The sequence below is a fragment of the Mustela nigripes genome, chromosome 4 (genome assembly GCF_022355385.1).
Source record: "Mustela nigripes isolate SB6536 chromosome 4, MUSNIG.SB6536, whole genome shotgun sequence".
NCBI lineage: Eukaryota > Metazoa > Chordata > Mammalia > Carnivora > Mustelidae > Mustela > Mustela nigripes.
Window position 1 is genome coordinate 167,853,657 of NC_081560.1, and position 20,221 is coordinate 167,873,877.

At 49.8% G+C, this 20,221-nt stretch overlaps 1 long non-coding RNA gene across 4 annotated transcripts in view; it reads left to right on the top strand.

The window, feature by feature from the left end:
- LOC132015383 (uncharacterized) overlaps positions 1-20,221 on the top strand; it is a 43,820-nt gene that overhangs the window by 19,909 nt on the left and 3,690 nt on the right. For all 4 annotated transcript variants that reach the window (XR_009403643.1, XR_009403642.1, XR_009403641.1 and 1 more), the window contains one exon: positions 13,474-13,553. This is a non-coding gene — a long non-coding RNA (uncharacterized LOC132015383). The remainder of the gene's footprint in view (positions 1-13,473; positions 13,554-20,221) is intronic.

Sequence of the window (20,221 nt, forward strand, 5' to 3'; positions counted from 1 at the left end):
GCCTGCCCCTTGCATCCTTAAGGACACTGGTGTCACCCCAGGGAGGAACTCCTTAATTGCGCAGCATTCTGAACTGGAATGGTGTGTCTCCAGTTGCAGAGCGCCCCCTCGCAGACCCTGATTCTGCAGGTGTGGAGGGAGGTCTGAGGGCCTGAACCTGCTGTGCTTGTGAGACACAATCGATCACCGGATTGTAGAGCTGGAGGAAGAGGTTCTTTCGAGCCCTGTACACTGACCACTCCCTATCCCCAGTCCCCAAAGCCCACCTCCGCCTCAAACTTCTCCCTAGCTAATGCATTCAGAAAATGCGTGCTTCCTCTTACTCTTCTCCAGACACTCCCAGGCTTCTTTCTGGTCCTATGAGGAACACCAATTTCTGAGCCTTTGAAATATTTATCCTTTCCTCTCTGCTTTCCTTTATAATCACTCTGCTGCAAGGCTGCTTTCTTGACAGCCCTTGGAGACCTGTAGAAGGGACAGTTTAAAATGATTTATATATTTCCATTGACTTAAAACTGGGACAATTCCAGAAAAATCTGAGTTCATGTATTGTGTGTGTGTGTGTGTGTCTATGTATGGATGTTTATATTTAAGTTTCTCCTATGTTACGTGAATGGCTTTCTAGGTGTGGTCCCTGGGCCACGACCATCATCTGGGAACTTGTTAGCAGTGGAATTTGGGGGCCTCATTCCTGACCTACTGAAACTCTGGGATGAGCTCCAGAAATCTGTGATTTAGCAAGTCTTCTAAACGATTTTGATGTGCAGCAACGTGTGAGAACCGCTACTTGAAATACATCGCCTAATTTAACTTTCAAAAAAGTGCTGAGAGAATCTCCATAAAGAGAAGACAAGGGAACTTAGAAAAATTCAAGATATGGGGGTGGACCAGGTCCCACCTCTCCCCCAGTCCCATTGTCAACTGATTTAGGGACTCCGAAGATCCTGGCAGATGGCACTCTTATACACTCCCATGCTTTCCAGCAGCCGCTTGCTGCCTAGAAAGTTTCCTCCGGCTCTCGCCAACATAGACAGGGAGGGAAGGACAAAGAGACCAGAAGAGCATGCAAATGGGAATAAGGGGCTTGGTGTCAGGGGGCCGTTTGTGCAAAAAGCAGCCAGGAGGCATCTTCCTGCACTGTTTCCCTTTGTCCCCTATGTAGCCAGCTTGCTCACCCTGGAGGGGACCCCTGGCTTCCTCTGGCATCAGCAGCTGGCTGTGCTCTGCAGGAGGTGGCTGCTGAGGGTCTGCTGGAGAAATGTCCTTCCTCAGGGTGGGCAAGCTCGGAGCGGAGCGCAGCACGCTGGAAGGGAGCACAGAAGGCCAGCTGTTGGCTCCAGGACTGTGCAGAGATCAGGCGCGAGGGCCATTTGGTCTCGGCTGTTGCGTCCCGCGACCCCTGGGGAGCTGCAGTCTCGCTGCTGCTTGAAAGCCAGCTGTTTCTGGTGCTTCTGAACAAGCATGAAACTCCTCACTAATGGTTTTTCTTTAGCCTTTAAAAGTTTGCTTGGATGCCTGCGAAGTTTGTTAATGGACAATCAACACGTCTTCCTGACTCTCCCTCTGGCAGCATCAGCTCAAGGGCATTGGATTCTTAGCTTACATTTTCCCCGGTCCAGCCTGAGGTTCAGCGGAGGGGTGGTGAATTCATTCAGCCAATACTGGGGAGCTCTGGCTCTGTGCCAGGCAAGGCTCAGCGGGTGGGGATGCAGCATAGAGCAACCAGCCCCTCCCACCCCGGGGAGCCTACCTTCTAGAGGAGGCGGTCAGAGACTTTCTGTTTCTTTGTAATAATGGCAAGAAGAAGGTGAAACAGAGGGATAAGGTATCAGGTATCAGTTGGTGTGTAACACACTATCCTAAAACTCAGTGATTTAAAATACCACACCTGGGGCGCCTGGGTGGCTCAGCCAGTTAAGTGTCTGCCTTTGGCTAAGGTCATGATCCCAGGGTCCTGGGATTGAGCCCACTGTAGGGCTCCCTGCTCGGTGGGGAGCCTGCTTCTCCTTCTGCCATCACTCCTGCCCCTGCTCATGCTTTCTTTCAATCTCTCTTTCAAATAAATAAATAACGTCTTAAAACACACACATACACACACCCTGTTCCGTTTGCTTACAGTCCTACAACCAGGGCTGGGCTCAACAGGTTGGGCTCCTTTGCACATCCTGCTGAGGGTCACCTGTGTGGCTACATGGCTGGTGGGTTGGCAGAGTCTCTCTTTCCATGTCGTCTTGGGGCCTTTCACTCTCCGTGCGGCACCTGCACTTACTCTCTCCAGGAGGGGAGTTGGACTTCCTAAATCAGGGTCCCAGGCTTCCACCAGCACAGAAGAGGGAGCTGCCAGGCCTTCCTAAGGCACAGCATCACCTCTGCCACGTTCTGTGGTTTAAACGGGTCTCAGGAGCAGCCTGGAATCTAGGGGAGAAGACCGAGTAAGACGTTTGGACCTGGAGGCATGGTGGATCGGGGAGCATCATTGAAGGGCCATCCCAGATAGGCCAGACGAGGCTAGACTGGCGAGGTATCAGGTGGGCTGGTTGGGGGAGACCTGCCAGAAGCGATGACATCTAGCTGAGGTCCGCCTGGCCGTGTGGAGCGAGCCAGCCAGGTGACGATCAGGCGGTGAGCTCTCGGTTCAGGACAGTCCGGCTTTCTCTACGGTAATGCCCTCCATGCCTTCTGTTTCCCAGACGGGAGCACCAGGCACCCTGTTGGGCAGGGATGGAGGAGATGAGGTACCTCCAGCTCAGGGAGCTTGGTCACCACTCGGCAGGGAGGGACCAGCTGAACAGCTTGGGAACCTTTTCCCAGACTGCTTCAGGGGTGCTTCTGGAGGACAGATGCCGAGTCCCTGGCCCTTTGCACAGAATGAATGGAATATGGGTACTCAGCTCTGAAGAGGCTCTTCATGGTTTTTGGTGGCACCACGGGTGTCGGGAGTGGGTAGTTTGCTTCTTGGGAGGGGATGCCCATGTGGAGGTTTCAGGAGTTATCAAATGTCAAGTGTCTTGTCAAGTATCTGGAAGCAGCCCTTAGGATTTTGTTTTGTTTTGAACAATACAGATAGAATCAGGAAGGATTGCACCAGTCCTTTCTCAGAATGTGGCCCGCAGGCCTACTGTCCCCGAGTCACTGGTGAGCTTGCTAAAATGCGGATTCTCAGTCCCAGTCCCAGATGGACCGATGGGCTCCAAGAATGGACATTTTATATGTGCTCCCCGATGATTTGTGTGTTCAGAAAAGCTCAAGGAGTGTTGCTTTAAACCCTCTGTGGCCCCAGATGGAGCTACAACTGAATTGCTTGGAAATGAAATACAGAGTCATTCTTTGAGGCCCAACAGAAATGTCACCTCTTCCAAGAAGTCGTCCAGATTCACTTGGAGTGAACCTATTCATATGTGTCTTGCGATACTTAGAATCCATCATTAAGATGATCTGGCTGGGGTGTCTGGGTGGTTCAGTGGGTTGGGCATCTGCCTTCAGCTCAGGCCTTGATCTCAGGGTCCTAGGATCAAACCTTTCGTGGGCCTCTCTGCTTAGCAGAGAGCCTGCTTCTCCCTCTCCCCCATCCCTCTCCCCTGCTTGTACACACACTCTCTCTCTCCTCTCTCTCTTTCTCTGTCAAATAAATAAGTAAAATCTTAAAAAAAAAAAAAAAGATGATCTTGTTACACATTCTTTGCTCCTGGCAAACTGAGAGCTGCTGATGGTGGGAACAAGTTTTAGTTGGGTTTCTGTTCTTAGTGCTTGGCACACAATAGGTAGAGGAAGTGCTTGTAGTGAATGAATAAATGAACAGAAGGAGCCTCACCTGGTCCAATCCTCTCTTCTCACAAGCACCTGCAAGGAGAGGCGACTGGTTCCAGACACAAGGCAAGTAGAGTAGAGCCAGGACTGGTGCTTAGGCTCCCGGACTTTTCTTCCAGGGCTCATTCCTCCCACCCCAGCCAACTTCTTCCTTCAGGGGACAGACGTACCGATGCCACACAGAAGTTAATCCTGACAGTTTCCACACCTTTCCCCCAATTCACTGTACATTTGATCCAGATTCTTCTTTGCTGACCTGGGGACAGGGTCGGGACTATTGCTAGAAGAGCTCTGAGGAGCACCCCTAGACCCCCGGCCCCAACTTCAGCAGGACAGAGATTTACTTTGCTCCCCTCCACTTTCCTTCAGTTCACAGCCTGCAAACCCCATTTGGGGTGCACCCATCTGGGCCTCCTCCAGATGAATGCAAATGACTGCTTAGGGCGCCTCCCCCTTCATTGTGGGCAGTAAAGGGCTCAGGGTGGGATTTGCATATTGCTAATTACTGTTGATTCCAACTCCAGAGGAAATCATTGATCCATTTATAACTTACAGTAATTTGGAAAGCAATTACCTTCTGGCATCTCCTTGCTTGCTAAAAATGTGTCATTATTTTTTTTTTCCTCTGCTTTTTTGAAAGAAAAAAAAAAGTGTCTGGTCATTATCCATGAAGGTCCAGTATCTCTGTGTGCCTGAAAGAGGTACATACAATCTTGGAGGGCTAGAACGGCAACCAAAATGTCTAAATCTCGTCCAGTTCCCATGCATAGAGGTGCAATCAGGCTTTGATGGAATTGGAAACATCTTTGTGTGGTATATGTAATTAACACAGATGTTGTGGGTATTTGCTGAATCTGGGCTCTTTCTCCTCTCATTGTATGGTGTAGTGATGATGGGTATAACCTCTGGAAGCAGGTTGTTCTATTTGGAATTTGAGATCTCCTCTTTACTAACTTTGAGACTTTAGACAGATAACATGTTTTTGTACCTGGTGTTTTTCATGTGTGAAATAGAAAGGCCAGCAGTGCCTCCACCCCCAGATTTGGTACAAAGATCAAATGAAAGGATGTGGATGGAGTGAGCCTAGGAACTGGTAAATTTAAATTAATGTTAGCGATTGCTTTTCCTTGGTTCTAGTTATTAGGATTCATCAACTTCTTCCAAACTCCTATCAATGTTGATATTTTGACCTCTTCCTAGAAATCATGGTATCTAGAATGGTAAATCCTTTCCAGAAGGTTTTCAGTGGACTTTGCCCAGATCCATCAGGGGAATCACTATAGATGGCAGCTATAGTCTCACAAAATATATTTCTAAAATAATAAAACTTGAAAGTCCAGATGATCCCTTGATCTACAGAATGGCTACAGAATGTATGCTGCGTCGACAGGCATGAAATCAACATGAATTTTGTACTATATCTTCATCAGAGCTCTTGGGTGACCAGGTGCATTGTCAATGAGCAGTAACACTTGGAAATAAATCTTTGCTGAGCAGTAGTCCTCAGCAGTAAACTTAAAATATTCAGTAAACCATGTGGTAAACAGATGTGCTGTCATCCAGGCTTTGTTGTTCTTTTTATAGTGCACGGGCAGAATAGACTTAGCATAACTCCTAAAGGCCCTAGGATTTTCAGAATGGTCAAAGAGCATTGGCTTCAGCTCAAAGTCTCTAGCTGCATTAGGTCCCTAACAAGAGAGTCAGCCTGTTCTTTGGAGCTTGGAAACCCGGCACTGACTTCTCCTCTCTAGCTATGCAAGTCCTAGAGGGCATCTTCTCTAATAGAAGGCTGTTTTGTCTGCATGGAAAATCCGCTGTTGAGTGCAGCCACCTTTGAGAATGATCTTAGCTGGATCTTCTGGACGCCTCGTTATAGCTTCTAAAGCAGCCCCTGCCGCTTCCTCTTGCACGTGCGTGTTGTGGCGATGGCTTCTCTCCTGAAGCCTCAGGAACCTGCCTCTGCTAGCTTCAAGCTGTCCTTCTCCAGCTTCCTCACCTACCTTAGCCTCCCCAGAACTGAAGAGTCAGGGTCTTGCTCTGGCTGAGGCTTTGGTTTAAGGGAATGTTGTGGGTGGCTTGATCATCTATCCAGACCAAACTGTCTCCGTATCTGCCATCAGACTGTTTTGCTTTCTTATCATTCGCATGTTCGCTGGAGGAGCACTTGTAATTTCCTTCAAGACCTTTTTATTCACAGCTCGACCAACTGTTTGCTCCAAGAGGCCTCACGTCCACACTGTCTCAGCTTTCGCCAGGCCTTCCTTACTGAGCCCAATCATGGTTAGCTCTGGATTTAAAGTAAAAGACCTGCGACTATTCCTTTTACTTGAACACCTAGAGGCCGTTGCAGGGTTATTAATCACCCTGATTTCAATACTGTTGTATCTCAGGGACTAGGGATGCCTGAGGGGGAGAAACAGAGGAATGGCTGGAGTCCAAACACTTACTTTATTGGTGGAGTTCTCCATCTCATATGTGCGCAGTTCACGGTGTCCCACAACAATTACAGTAGTAACATCAATGAACACGGCTTGCAGACCGTCATGACCAATATAATAATAGGGAAAGCTTGGAAATATTTCAAAATGTGACACAGAGACACGAAGTGAGCAAATGCTTTTAGAAAAATGGTGCCAGAGGACTTGCTCAATGCATGGTTGCCACAAACCTTCAATTTGTAAAAAAAAAAGGAACATCTGCAAAGTTCAATAACGTGAAATGCAATCCACGAGGCACGCTTGTGGGATATAGAGCCCTCTGGACCATCTGCGGTCTCAGACAGTCACCGGGAGGCTCAGGCGGTATCCTCTGTGGGTTAGGGGGGACCACCATAGGTTCTGAATGAACTGGAAATAGAGCGGTTTCTTGCTGGCAAGGAGCTGCAGCAAGAGAAGCCACGATGCAATGAAACCGGCTCTGCTTCTCCAGGCTTAACGCCGCGCTCAATTGTCTTTAATTTTCCTGTCAGAGCAGACAGTTTAAGTATCCTGTCTCGTTCACCCACCGCCCGCGTCGCCCAGTCTGCGACACTTGTGCTGCGGTTAGGTAGGTTTTAGCTGGAGCGCTTTTGTTTCTTTTCTTAAAAGATCCAAGTAAAGAGTAAACATGTTATTTTTCCTTTTTTCCGTTTAAGTAAATATGCCTCTTTCATTTCCAAAAAGCTCCTCACTCCAGTAGGTTCGCATCCTGGCGTTTATTCTATCAGCTCAGAATTCTTGCGCCTTCAGAAGAGGCGTTAGGAAATTGGCTCTGCCTCTTCCACTCTGCCTGAACCCCCAGCGGGTACGACTAAAAGCCATATCGGCATAAAAATGCAATCATCTTTTGGTCCCACGCGTAGCTGGGAGCCTGTTTGGTTGTTAAAATGCAACTGGTTAATTTGTATTATGCCGTTTTGTTCCTTTCTCGGTCGACAAAGGCCCTTTTCTCTACCGACAGCGCTGCCCAAACACTATGTTCTGTGTCTGCGCTAATACTGCAGCCTCAAGCCACAGGTGAGTGCTTGAAACATGGCTTGTGCAACGAAAGGGCTGAATTTTAAACTTTATTTAATTTTTAGCTAACTTAAATTAAAAGTAGAAAGAACCCATGTGTGGCTGCTGGTCACCACTGTGGACAGTGCAGGTGTGTGAACAAGATCACTCTTGGTTAGAAGAGAACCCCGGGACACCTGATAAGGATTTCTGTTTCCACTGGGGGTGGGGTGAGAAGGAGGGGTGTCACTGGCATCTCTCAAGGCCTCCCTGAACTGCTTCAGACCCTCCCCCGCCTTCTACCAAAGGTACTCCTTATTCTCTGCTCAGTGGTCTCTGAGCACATCTGGCCACTGGGGACCCAAACACATCTGGAGGCGAGTGGTAGGTCTGCTGAGCCATAGGTGGGGAACGCTGGAACCGGCTATTCAAATCCCTGGGATCATAGGATGTTTGAGCACCTTCCTTAACCACTCAGGGTTCTTCCTCTGGAGCACAGGCCTGTGGATGAATTGCAGGGCAAGTAATAGACCAAAGCAGTCTTAGCCTTTGCCTTCCAGGCTCGACCAGGGAGCCGGTATCATGAGGAGGAGTCCAACCAGGAAAGTAGACATGACTGTGAATTTTCACAGGGCTGGACATTTAACACAACATGATGGAGAAGCTTCAGGCCATAAGGGATAGTGAGGCAACTCAGAGCTGAGCAACAGCAGGAAGTAGCTGTCCTGCTCTAGGCTGGAGGGTCAGAGGGAAGAGGTGGTCTTACCAGAGCCCAGGGGTGGGGACAGGCCTGCCATCAGGTGGAAATTGGAGCCATGGGGCAGGTGTTTCTGATGGGAGAGGGAGCCAGTTAGGAGAAGCGTCTGGTGCCCTAGACACTTCCTGGGAGACAGAAGGAAGCGGAGAGAGCTTCTGGACTTCTCCCTTTGGCCACCCTCCGGTTTCCTACTAATGCTTCCCATTGGTTCAACCCAGCCAGAAGCCAGCTGACAGAGGAACCTGGGAGCAGCTCCTCCAAGGTCTCCAGTCTTAGAGAACAGAGCAGGGGAGGGCCGAGGACAATCTGTAGTCTCCGTGTGTGTGTTTTAAATAACACGAGCCTCTGTGTCCCCAGCACAGTTACAGAGGGCAAGAACCACCCATGTCTATGTTTCCCCTGCTCCCTGCCCCAGTCTTCCCTTCCCTAACACCACCCACCTCCATCCCAGTGCCTGGCTCAGAGCATAACTGGAGTGAGGGTCAGTGGTATTGATGGGGTATAGACCTCTTAGAAAGGAAGCTGAGGAGTGGAGTTGACTATTCATGGTGGTGATGGTTTGAATGGAGTTATGTTTTTTGTCATGAATTACTGTTTTTTAATTTTACTTAAATTTTAAAAATTTTGCCACAATTTAAAAAAGCACAACATACATTTTAACCAAGTACAGGGTCATTAAGTACATTTGCTTTGTTGTGCAGCCAATCTCCAGAACTCTTTTCGTCTTGCAAAACCCACGCTCCCTGTCCCCAGCCCCTGGCCACGACCATACTCATCTGTTGCCATGAGTCTGACTGTTCTAGAAAGTTCTGAACCAGATGATTTCTGAAGTGACTGCCATTCTGGAGATTCTGTGATTCGATCTTAAATAAATCTGTGTAGTAGAATGTGCTTGCAATTTAGAACAAAACAAAGGAGGGCAACTGGGTAGGATTGCTGTGACTGGCCTGTTTCCCTTCCGACATATGGAAGGGACAGAAGTTCAGGAAAGCCTGTGCTAGGGGCCGGGTCATTGCTGAGATCCCACTCCTAGAGAAGAGATGACAGGATGGGGGCTATGAGGAATTTAGCTGAGAGTATTTGGAGTGAAAAGTCAAAGGCAAGGCTGTGTCCCCAGACACTGGTCTTTCTGGTCCACAGCAGGGTTCAGACACAGGCAGGCCTGCCCCTCAGAGGCCCCATCATGTCTGAAGAGGCTGGGACTGTTTGAGTTCTGCTGGTCTAGCCCTATCACTGCACAGGAGGGAAACTGAGGCCTACCTGAAGGGTCCCAGTCCCCTGATGGCAGAGGTAGGACCAGAACCAAGCATGTAGCAGCTGAAGGAAGACAGGCCAGCTGCTGTGGAGGACAGTCTGCTATAATGGAAACTCTGGGTAACCTCTCTCTGCTAGTCTGGACTGATGCTTTCAGATACCTTGTTCATTTTGACCTATTTATTGGGAATTTACAATCAGATGGACCTGGAACCCATAGACCTTGCTGAGAAACAGGGTGAAATAAGTCACACGGGTTGGTAAGTAGTTGGCATATAAGTAGAATATACTGGCTTAAAGTGGGTCAGAGCCAGACTGCTCTGCCTAGGGTAAAACCCGGCTCCATTGCTCACTAGCCCTCTGACCTTGAGTAGGTCCCATCATCTCACTGAGCTACTTTCCTCATCTGTACAATGGGGATTCTAACGACCCCAACCACCTGCTACTTAACGTTGTTCTGAGGACTAGATGAGATTGTGCACAACGCCTGGCCCATGACGAGTGCCCATTGTAAGTATAAAGTTGGATGATTATGCATTAAGAAGGACTTATTATTTTATATTGTGAAGTTGCAATAATTTGCCTCATTTAATGTATCACCATCAGCTGGTTTCCTTGTGGGAAATACATATTAAAATGCAAACTTACGCCACGTACCATCTCTTCCCCCCTCCATAACTTTCTGAGGTCCTAAGGGGTTTTAAACAATTACCAGGCATCTGGAGGGCCAAGTAAGGCTTGGTAATATTAATATTTATAATAATAATAGTTAATAAGAATATTAACTATTAGATAACATTTAAGGAACTTTTTAAAAAAGATTATATTTATTCATTTGACAGACAGAGATCACAAGTAGGCAGAGAGGCAGGCAGAGAGAGAGAGAGGAGGAAGCAGGCTCCCTGCTGAGCAGAGAGCCCGATGCGGGGCTCGATCCCAGGACCCTGAGATCATAAGGCAGAGGCTTTTACACACTGAGCCACCCCAGCGCCCCAATTGCCAGGCATTTATTAAGTGCCTCTTACATGCTTGGCTCTGTGTTGAGAATCGATCCATGAAGTAAGAGTAAGGGAAGACTTGTTTTTTGACTTAAAGGAACTTGAACTTCCTGGGGCACCAAATGGTAGTGAGAGTATGTGAAACTGTTCTGCCCTGAGGGATGTACATGTTAGCAGTTCAGGGTGGGTGGTGCTGGGGGCCCAAATCCTTCCATAACTTTAAAAAAAATAATCTGATTTTCAGATTTACAAAAAAACCTGCAAAGACAGTATGAGAGAGTTCCCGCAGACCCCACACAGTTTTCCTATCGGTGTGTCTTGTATTACTGAGGTGTGTTTGTCCTGAGCAATGAACCAGTGTTGATACCCAGACTTTGTTCAGAGTTCCTTATTTTTTTGCCTAATGTCCTTGTTCTCATCCAGGATCCTACTGAGGATACCCCATCCCATTTAGTCATTGGGTTTCCTCAGCAGCCCTTGGTTGTGACAATTTTTCAGACTTCAGTTGTTTTTGGTAACTTTGGCAGTATTTAATGGTACCATTCAGGTGTTTCAGACATTGTCCTTTGGGGGAGAAACTAGGGAAAGATGCCCTCTCTGATGGGCTGAAGTCAAAACATGAATGGAGGAGAGAGACAGTTTTGCCTTCTCCGCAGGGTAGTCAGAAGGTTGCAAAGGCCAGAGGAGGAAACGGATGGGGTGGGGTGGGGGGCTGAAGAATCAGGGAAGCCTTATGGGGGGGATGGGCTGTGGGTTGGGCAGAGTTAAGGTGGTGGTGGAAGGAAGCACTAAAAGGACCATACCAGCATTTCCCCAAGGACAGAGCCTGTTTTCCTACATGATTTTAGCAACCATGTCCTTGGGCCTGCGATGGCATTGGGCTGCCTCATACTGAACTTGGCAGAAATGTTTGTGTCTCCAGGGTGGTTGGAGGGTGGTTGGAAGAGGAGGTTGCTGGCTGGGCTCAGTGTAGGCTGCACCAAGCCTGGTGTGACCTGTTGAGGGCTCAGAGGGAGCTCAGGGGGACAGGCTGCCCAGTGCCTGCCAAGCAATGGTATGAATTAGGAGGCTGAGAGCCCTGACAGAAATGTCTGAGACATGACACTGATTTGGTTTTATATTATTTAATCACACAACGCAAGCAAGTGAGAAAACTAACCAACCTTCCCCTTGAGACTTAGGGTGCAGCTTTGCACCCTAAGCCCGTGGAGGAAGAAAGGAGGTAAAGATTCAGGGTAAACTTGAAGGGACCAGGAGGCCAAAGAAATCCCCCCAGAGTAAGGTCATCCTGTCCATACATCCATGTGTCCATGCATCCATCCAGCCGGCCAGCCAGCCAGCGAGGCATCATTCCAAACATTCACCCATCCTCCAGCCATCCATTATCCATCCCCCCCGCCAGCCACCCATCATTCCATCCATCTGTCTGTGTGTCCGTCCATCCATCCGTCATCCCCTGTATGTGCAGGCAATGGCAGACCACGTTCTCAGTACACACTGAGTCAGTCCTCCCTTGGCCAAGCCAGTGGACTGACTGTTCTGACCACAGGCCCCTCCCACCTCCATGATCAGGCGGTTAAATACCTCTTGCTTGATTCTGCAGCCTGTGCGTTCCCCTACCAGATCCCAGAGGGGATCAACAGTAAGCATAAAGGCAGCTTCGCCCTCCGGACTCTGTCCCTGTAATTAAGGAAATTCATATTCTGAAAAGAATATGAAACGATTTGATGGCACAACAGAGGTTTGTGCACAGTAAGCTGTAGTCGCAGAACCTAGGAGGTAGAGGGTAGACAGCTGAGCTCTCCACGCAGGGGTGAGCGGTGAAAGAGTCGCGAGAGGGAGGCAAATAATGTTCTGCTGTGGCTGTGAATATCCGCATTTTACAGATGAGGCAGTGGAGGCACAGTGAGAGGAGAACAACAGGCCTCATGCCACAAGGGCTGGTTTGGGGCCCAGGGACTCAGCCCGCAGGGCTCCTGTTGGGTCCGCCACTCCGGCTCCCGGGCCACGCCCCCTGGCGATTCCCTCCCTCTCCGCCCCCCTCGGAGGCCCACGACCACGCACCAGGTGCTTAGTAAGTGTTCGTTCCGCTGTGGACTAAGATGCCATTTCCGAGTTGTTTGTGATCCCACCCGACCGATCTTTGATATCCATTTCCTAACACCCACCCTTTTGCAGCAAAGAGGAAGTGGGGTGGGGTGGGAATATCGGGGCTATCGTTATTTCGGTGGCTCTCTGAGAGAAAGCAGGGTCCTTTAAGTGCAAGATAGTCATCCTGCCCACAGCCGAGCCCCCTGTGGAACCTGTGAGAGGTCCTCTGGGATGTCTGCTGTGACCCGGGTGCCCAGGTTTCTAGGTAAACTGAGTCTCCCAGAGGTGGTGGCCTGAGTCCAGATTTGCTCTTCTTCTGGCCCCTCCTGGCCCAGTCCCTACCCACTGGGGTGTAAGTGTCCCTACCAAGTGATGCTTCCCTGGGGCCAGGGGCCCTCGGAAACCACTCTGAGCCTTCCCTGGCCTCCATGGCCAGCCCCATCTGACCCCGGAAGGGATAGAATGTCTCTGCTACACGCGTGACATAAAATAATGTTGGTTGTCTTAGCGAGAAGAGACAAATAAATCACTGGGAAGAGTTTTTTACAGGTCAGCAGGTTTGGGACTCAGATACATGAATATGGAAAATTGCTTTTCCTTCTGAGCGGGGGCTGGGGGTAGGTGGGCACTGGGCTTGGGCTTCCCTGTCCAAGGGGCAGGATGGACCTGCAGCCCCCGTGGGAGCCCTGAAGCCCGCGTCAGCATGACCACAGGGAATGGAGGAGTGATAAAAAAGAGTGAAAGTTTTGGGGTCGGAGGCCCCCAGCTCTTTCCCTGTAGGCCATTTGGAAACTGTGTGGAGAGGCTGAGGGTCAGGCCCCAACTATCCCAGTGTCAAAGCTGGGCTCGGCCATAGGGGAGCTGTACGAGGTCGGGCAGAGTGCCACGTGTCACAGTGTGTGCCTCCACGGATTGGTTAGGGACTGTGACAGCACAGGGCAAGCATGGTGATTGCTTAAACCGGGTGCCTGCCCTGGGAGCGCCGGCAGTAAGGAACGCACCCATTGTTGTTAACAAATGCAACCTGGTTTCCCCCTTCGCTATGGCTCCCGGCACTGGGTTCCCCCGTTAACTCCCACTTTGCCTCTCCAAGGTCCCCCGCCCAAAGATGTCTGTGCCTGCAGGAGCTGGGAGGGCGGAAATCCAAGCCTCAAGCTCTGGAATGGACAACAGGTGAGCCCTCCCTCAGGCCCATGCAGGTGGTCTCAGGATGAGACCCCTGACTGTGGGGTCATTCAGACGGAGGGGCCAGGTGGGGGTTGGGGGAAGAAGGCGAAGAAATACGAGTGCGGAATCATTCTATTAGCAAGCCAACAGCTTCGTCTGCCATCTTGTTGAAGAAATGTATCAGTTTCTGGGCTCTCCGAAAGGAGTGAGACTCACAGTTGTGGCCACAGGGATGATGGTGCCCATTCGCCAGGCATCGCACAGGCACCCTCTCTTGGTGCCTGTCCCCACAGTTCCATAGGGTCAGCACTCGTGTCGTTCCTGTCTCCCCAGTGTGGGGGGGGGGGGGGACTGAAGCACAGAGAGGTTAATTGAGCATCTTGCTGGATTCTTACCACCAGCCAAATGGAGAGTCAGAATTTGGACCCAGGCAGCCTGACCCTTTACAACATATCCCACTGCTTTGCTCTCAGGATGCTTACCGATGCCCTGGTTTTTAAGGAAGGGAAATCACAGTTCAGAGAGGCAAAGACACCTTCCCTAGGACACAGAGCTGCATCAGGACCCTGGTTGCCCAGTTCTAGCTTGGCCTGGTTCTGTTTCAGAATCAGAATGGTCTCCTGGGGTCCAGCAGCCCCCAAGCGAGAGGGAGTGCAGGGCTGTCCTCAGGCAGGGTCTGCAGGGACCAGCCAACCCTAGCGGCCAAGCTTGCTGCGGCTGACGATGGAGGGGCTGAGATGAGGGTCCCGGCACCAAGCCTGGGCGTCCTGCCAGAGCCGCCGACACCCAGTTGCATTTTGTCATCTGCTCCCTCCGCCTGATTTAATACAACCTTAAATAATACGGGGCAGGGGGGCCGGGGGGGCGGGGGGATGAGGAAGGAACAGCCCAACCAAGAGTCGGTGTAACAACCTTATCAAGCCTGGTGTTTTCCCTTTGCTGTTTGAGAAGCAATTTCTCCTCTGATGTAAACATTTTTTTAATGATGATTCTGGGCTGAGCAGCACCGGGGCTGCTGCTCAGTGCTTTCCTCCCGCTCCCTCTGGTCCTCAGATGCAGGCAGAATGGGGCCTGTAACCATGGCAATTCTCTAATGTTCTCTCTCCATAAACCATAAACATAGGGGGAGTCTCCATTATGGCTTCTTCAAGGAGAAAACAAAGCTTTCCCCTGACTGGGACAGGGCAGGGTGGCCGGGAGAGGGGCGGAGAGGAGATGACGAGAGGTTTTCAATTTTTTTTTTCTTGTCATAGAGATGAATTGCCTCAAAATTAGCTCAGTCCAAACCACAGTTTCAGTAATTAACAAGACACAGCCAGGGCCAGGCACAAAACTTGGGCTCCGTAAATATTCTTTGAAGGGATCAAGGGAAGGAGGGAGAGAGGAGGTGGGGGGGGGGAAGGATTTGGGAACAGTGAGGAAGGACGTTGGACATAAGGAACGGGTATAAAGTGCTGCCAACGTGTCTAACAGACTTCTTGGAAGATGTAGATGATGTATAGATGGTCCTACCTGCAGCCTGGGGGGATGTCTTGCCTTCCTTGTATTCCTATGCTGGGCACATGGTCTCTGGGGCGGGGGGGTCAGCATCAATAAGTATTTGTTGAAGAAATGAGGGAAGGAGGGATCAAGTTTTTAACTCCTTGGGGGGCAGTCCTAATTGTACGGAGGTTGTAAATAGAGTGAAAGCTATGAAATCTTGCTCTAAAAGCTAAGAATTCCTGCTCACTGAAAACGTATGTCTCCTATGTCATTCAGGGGGTTTACGGACTCATCCCTGGCCATCTCAGGACCCAAACAGGGAGAATTCCTGGCTATATTAACCTCCAGGTGCCCTTGAGCATTTGTTAGGTTGGATCATCCGTGAGAGAAGCGTCTACTGGTCTGCCTTGGTTTCCTCAATGTGACGGAGAATAAGTGGGTCTGAAGAGGCAATTTTACTTTCAGGCTTTTTTAAGAGATTTTATTTATTTGAGAGAGAGAGAGCATGCACATGCACGAGAGAGAGCAAACACTGGCAAGGGGGAGAGGAAGAGGGAGAAGTAGGTTCCCCCCAGAGTAGGAAGCTAGACACAGACTTCCATCACAGGTCGCTGGGATCAGTACCTGGGCCTAAGGCAGATTCTTCAGATTATGAGACCGAGGACCTTCCTAAGGCAGATTCTTAACCAACTGAGCCACCCAGGTCTCCTGCTTTTAATTGCTAAGTTCCGGGAAGATAAACAGGGTTTGCCATAATGCTTTGGATCCTAGGGACCTCAAGAGAAATTCTACTCCAGACACCTGTGCTCAGAGAGAGAATTCCTCTTCCAGGAAGTCTCAGAATGTGGACCTTGAGCTGAAGTCCGTTGGCATTTCTCTTGTTCTTAAAGCTGCCACATTCATCCTCTCCCTGCTTTATGTGGTTGGGTACCACAAACTTGTCCTGCTGATTCCTCTCAATCACAAGCCATGCACCTGTCTGCCTCTGTGCTGAAGGGAAGGCTGGCTCTTGTTCATCCTGGTGTCCTCAGGGCTTCGTGGCATGGGATCCTGATTAGATGACCCACGAATCCTCTATAGCACTCTCCTGCTGGCAATCTAGAACCCTCCATGTCTTTGGGATCCACTATTATGAAAGCAATTTACAATCCAAAAGAATACAATGTTAGACATCATGGCTCATCTTGAATTTCTTCCCCTTGGCTTGAGAACTAAGGGTTCTTTCCTTTTTTACCCAACAAAAGCATTCTTGTACCTAAAGTGTTCCCTCCCCTGCAAAGTATTCCAGGATGTGTTACTTCCTCCCCTGTTCCCCAGCTCTTTGCTTCATATTCAAATGTCACCTTTTTATGGACTCACTTGTTTCCTTTATTGTCAATTCCTGGAGGGTGGAGACTGGATCCAATTCAACTTGGTATCCCATCATGCTTTGCATGTAGCAGAAACTCAGCAAATGGGGGACCTGGTGAACAGCAGGAAAGCAGTCAGTACCTTAGGACAAGGGGTGGGCTTCCCCCTCTCCAGGTCCATGCCCTGTACTGTGTCACTTCGCCGTTCCTTCCACCAAGCTGGATCACCTGTCCCTGCCCTTCCATGTTAGGCTTTGCAAGTAGGATGTAGTGGGATGTGAGCGGACCAGATGTGCAGAGGCTTGGAATGTGCTCCTGCACTTGGTCTGACCTCTTGTGCCTCGACCGTCACCTGACCCGACTGGGCGCCAGGATGAGGATGGGAAAAGCATGGAACCGAGCTGCCCCGCCCACCCGCAAACCTGTGAGTGAAAGATCTGCATCGTTTCTGCCCCCGGGATCCAGAGGATGTTCGTTATGCAGCAACAGCTTTTGAGTACAATTGCTAACCTAAAATATGGGCTGAGAAACATGGACGGCTTTGAGGCATTCGTTCTTTTTAAGGGATGGCATGGACTTTTTAGGGGGAAAAAAAAAAGGAACATCAAGTAGCAACATGAAGACCTGGTTGGTTACGCCCCCAGGGGAAGACTTGCTGGGTGGAGGAGGAGGGGTAAGATTTCCTGCAAACATCTTCCTTTCTAAGCCAAGCCTATTGCTCTTAAAACCTGAACGATGACAGCTTTTATGGGTGGAAAAAAAAAAAAAAAAAAAGAAACCAGGCTTCTTCGAAAAGCGGCCCATTTCCCCCATCGTTACAAAAGGTGTTGTTTACTGTTGCAGATGTCGGTGAGTGACTCTGCAGCTGAAGTCATGTCCACGTGTGTGCACGAGGGCATGGGTTTCAGACAGAGTCTGACTTCGATGCCTTTTAGAAAATTGGGCTGCTCCATCATTCTGTCACGGGGTTCCCTGGCTGGCTCATTGCATTACCAGCGACATTAGAGATGGGCCATGAGAGGTGAGGGAGCCTAATCTGGTTTATATCCTTGCCTGTGGCTTGGGGGTTTTCACACGATGCACTGTCTTCAAAACCTGCAGGTGCCGGAGCGTGGCTATGGCCCAACTTCCCAGCCCCTTCTAACTCACAGCAGGTCTCCAAGGAACTGGATCATGGTGCTGGAGAAAGCGATGGGGGCCCAAAAGTCATCCTGAAGAACTTTGTGGTGACCCACAGCTGGGACAGTGGTTTTCACTTAATAAACCTTGGCTGATCATTTACTATGTGGCAAGCACTGCTGGGCACCAAAATAACCCCTTGCTCCCTGCTCTCTTGGAGAACGTGATCCAGTGGGAAGATAGACATTGATAAATTTTCATACAAATAGATGTAAATTTGTAAATGTGACAGGTGCTACACATGGGAGCTACTCGGGCTATGAGAACTAATAATAGAAGGATTTGACTTTGGAACATCAGAGATGGGAGACAATTTCTGAAGCAGCTTAAAAGTCTGTCTTAGCAGGGTCCTAGCTACTCCATATGAAGCCATTGTGCAAATTAGAAACAGACTTCCCGGCTCCCAGAAGCCCTTGCGTGTGAACGACCCACAGGAGTGTGCACCATAGTCCCGCAGCTCAGCCCCATCCCCCATTCGACCTCAATCCACAGCCATGCTCCCACAGCCCTGAGATGCGGGTCTGGACCTGCCTCCCTGCCTCGCGTAGCCAGGGTATCCTGAGCCCCACGTGTTAGACCCAAGGGCGGAGTTCTGTTCCATGTGCAGGGGATAAAAGGTAATATTGTAAGAGAACTAGAAGCTTTTCCATTCTGATTATCATAGAGCTGACACTCTGATGAGCGGAAAACATACTTTTGGTGGTCTGATCTGGGCTCTTTTTCATTTCTCTTCTTCCTGCCCTGTCCAAATGGATGCTGGGAAGTATGGGGGGCCTCTCTCAAAAGATCAGGGTACAATTTTCAGACCTTCATGGTTTCCATGATGTGACTAGCCCACCGGATCACAGCTCATCTTGCTGGCACTCGAGGAGGCGGAAGGCAGAGACTAGTAGAGTTCCTAGGTTCTGGAGCTAGTAGACATCCTGACTTGGCCTCCCCTTAGCTCTTCCTACCACGGCATTCTGCGTCCCTGCCAAGCCCTCCATCTGCCCCCAGCCCAGCTGGTCTATTTCCAGCCTTTGAAGTCTTTCACCTCTGCCTCAGTGGGCCCCACAGAAGGCCAAATAATTCTTGACTTGGAGCCTGTGCCACATGCAAACTGAGAGGCTTGGGAGGCAGCTCCCAGCTGGTTTCCTTAGCTCAGAGAGAGAGCACCTGCGTTCCACGGGGTTCCCTGCACAGCGCTCTCTTACCTGCATCCCCCCCACAAACCCATGGGCTCCACAGCATCACTGTCAAAGTCCTGACATGGGGTGTGTCCAGCTTGCAGTGGCCTGGGGACCCGGCTTCCTGCTTCTAATCTCCGCCCTTCCGACCCAGCCTTCCACACTGCGGTCACTTTCCTGATCATAAAACAAAGCTCTGGTTCTAACATCTCCTGTTCAAAAGCTTTCAGCAGCTCTTCACTGCCTCCTATTTAAGGCCAAACTTTTCAGCACGTGGCTGACAAGGTCTTCGCTCCTGGCCCCAGCTCACCTCACTGACTTTGCCTCTCATTCCACTGCCCCTGCATTCTTGGTGCTGGACCCTGGAGCTCCCGTGGGTCCCAGACACACCAGCAGCTTTCATACTGCTGGGCCTTTGCTCTCCCCGTGTCTCTCAGCTGGGGTTCCCTTTCTTCATGCTGCCTGGAGACATACTTCATTCCTTTCACTCCTTGATTCAGATGCTCTCTTTACTAGGAAGCCTTCCTTCACCGCTTCCCCCTGCCATGGGAATTAGTATGTTGCTTCTGTGTGCGATAGCCCGTGTCTGTTCATTTCTTTTCCTGGCTGTTTTTCTTTCTAGGTTGAAAACCTTGATTCCTCGAGTTCTGGGAAAGACTCTTGGTCCTCTTTGGGACATTTGTCCCAAATGTCTATGGTCCACCAAAGACATTTCAGAATGTCTTTGGTGGTTGGTAGTGTCTCTCTACAGTGGGTCCTCCATGAATGGTCATTGCTGTCAAATCCATAGGCCAGAGAAGGTGTTGTCCTTGCCCTGGAGGTACTGATTTTCTGGATGAGAAACCATCACGGGAACATGAAATGTCATGAAAACAACGCCGACCAATGAGTCAGCAATGGCGAGAAAGTCAAAGCGTGTAGCCACTATGGAAAAGTCGGGCAATTCCTCAAAAAATTATACAGAATTATCATATGGCCCAGCAATCCCACTTCTGGGCACATGTCTAAAAAAATGGAAAGCAGAGCCCTGAAATGCATTCTGTACCCTTGTTCCTAGCACCATCATTCACAATACCCAAAAGGTGGAAGCGACCTAGGTGTCTGTCTGTGGAGGAATGCAAAGCCGAAGTGTGGTTTATACGTATAGTGAAATCTAGTCCGTCTTAAAAAAAAAAAATGGGAATTCTGGTACGTGTAACAAGCTACATCCATCTTGAAGAATTTATGCTAGGTGAAATAAGCCAGTCACAAAAGGATAAATGTTGATGATTCTGCTTCTACGAGGTACCTGGAGTTGTCCAAATAATAGACACAGGAAGTGGGGTGGTGGTTGCCAGAGTCTGGAGGAGGAGAAGTGGGGGAGGGGCAGACTAGAGGGAGGACAAGTGGGGGAGGGGCAGACTGGTGGGAGGACAAGTGGGGGAGGGACAGACTGGAGGAGTTGTCCAAATAATAGACACAGGAAGTGGGGTGGTGGTTGCCAGAGTCTGGAGGAGGA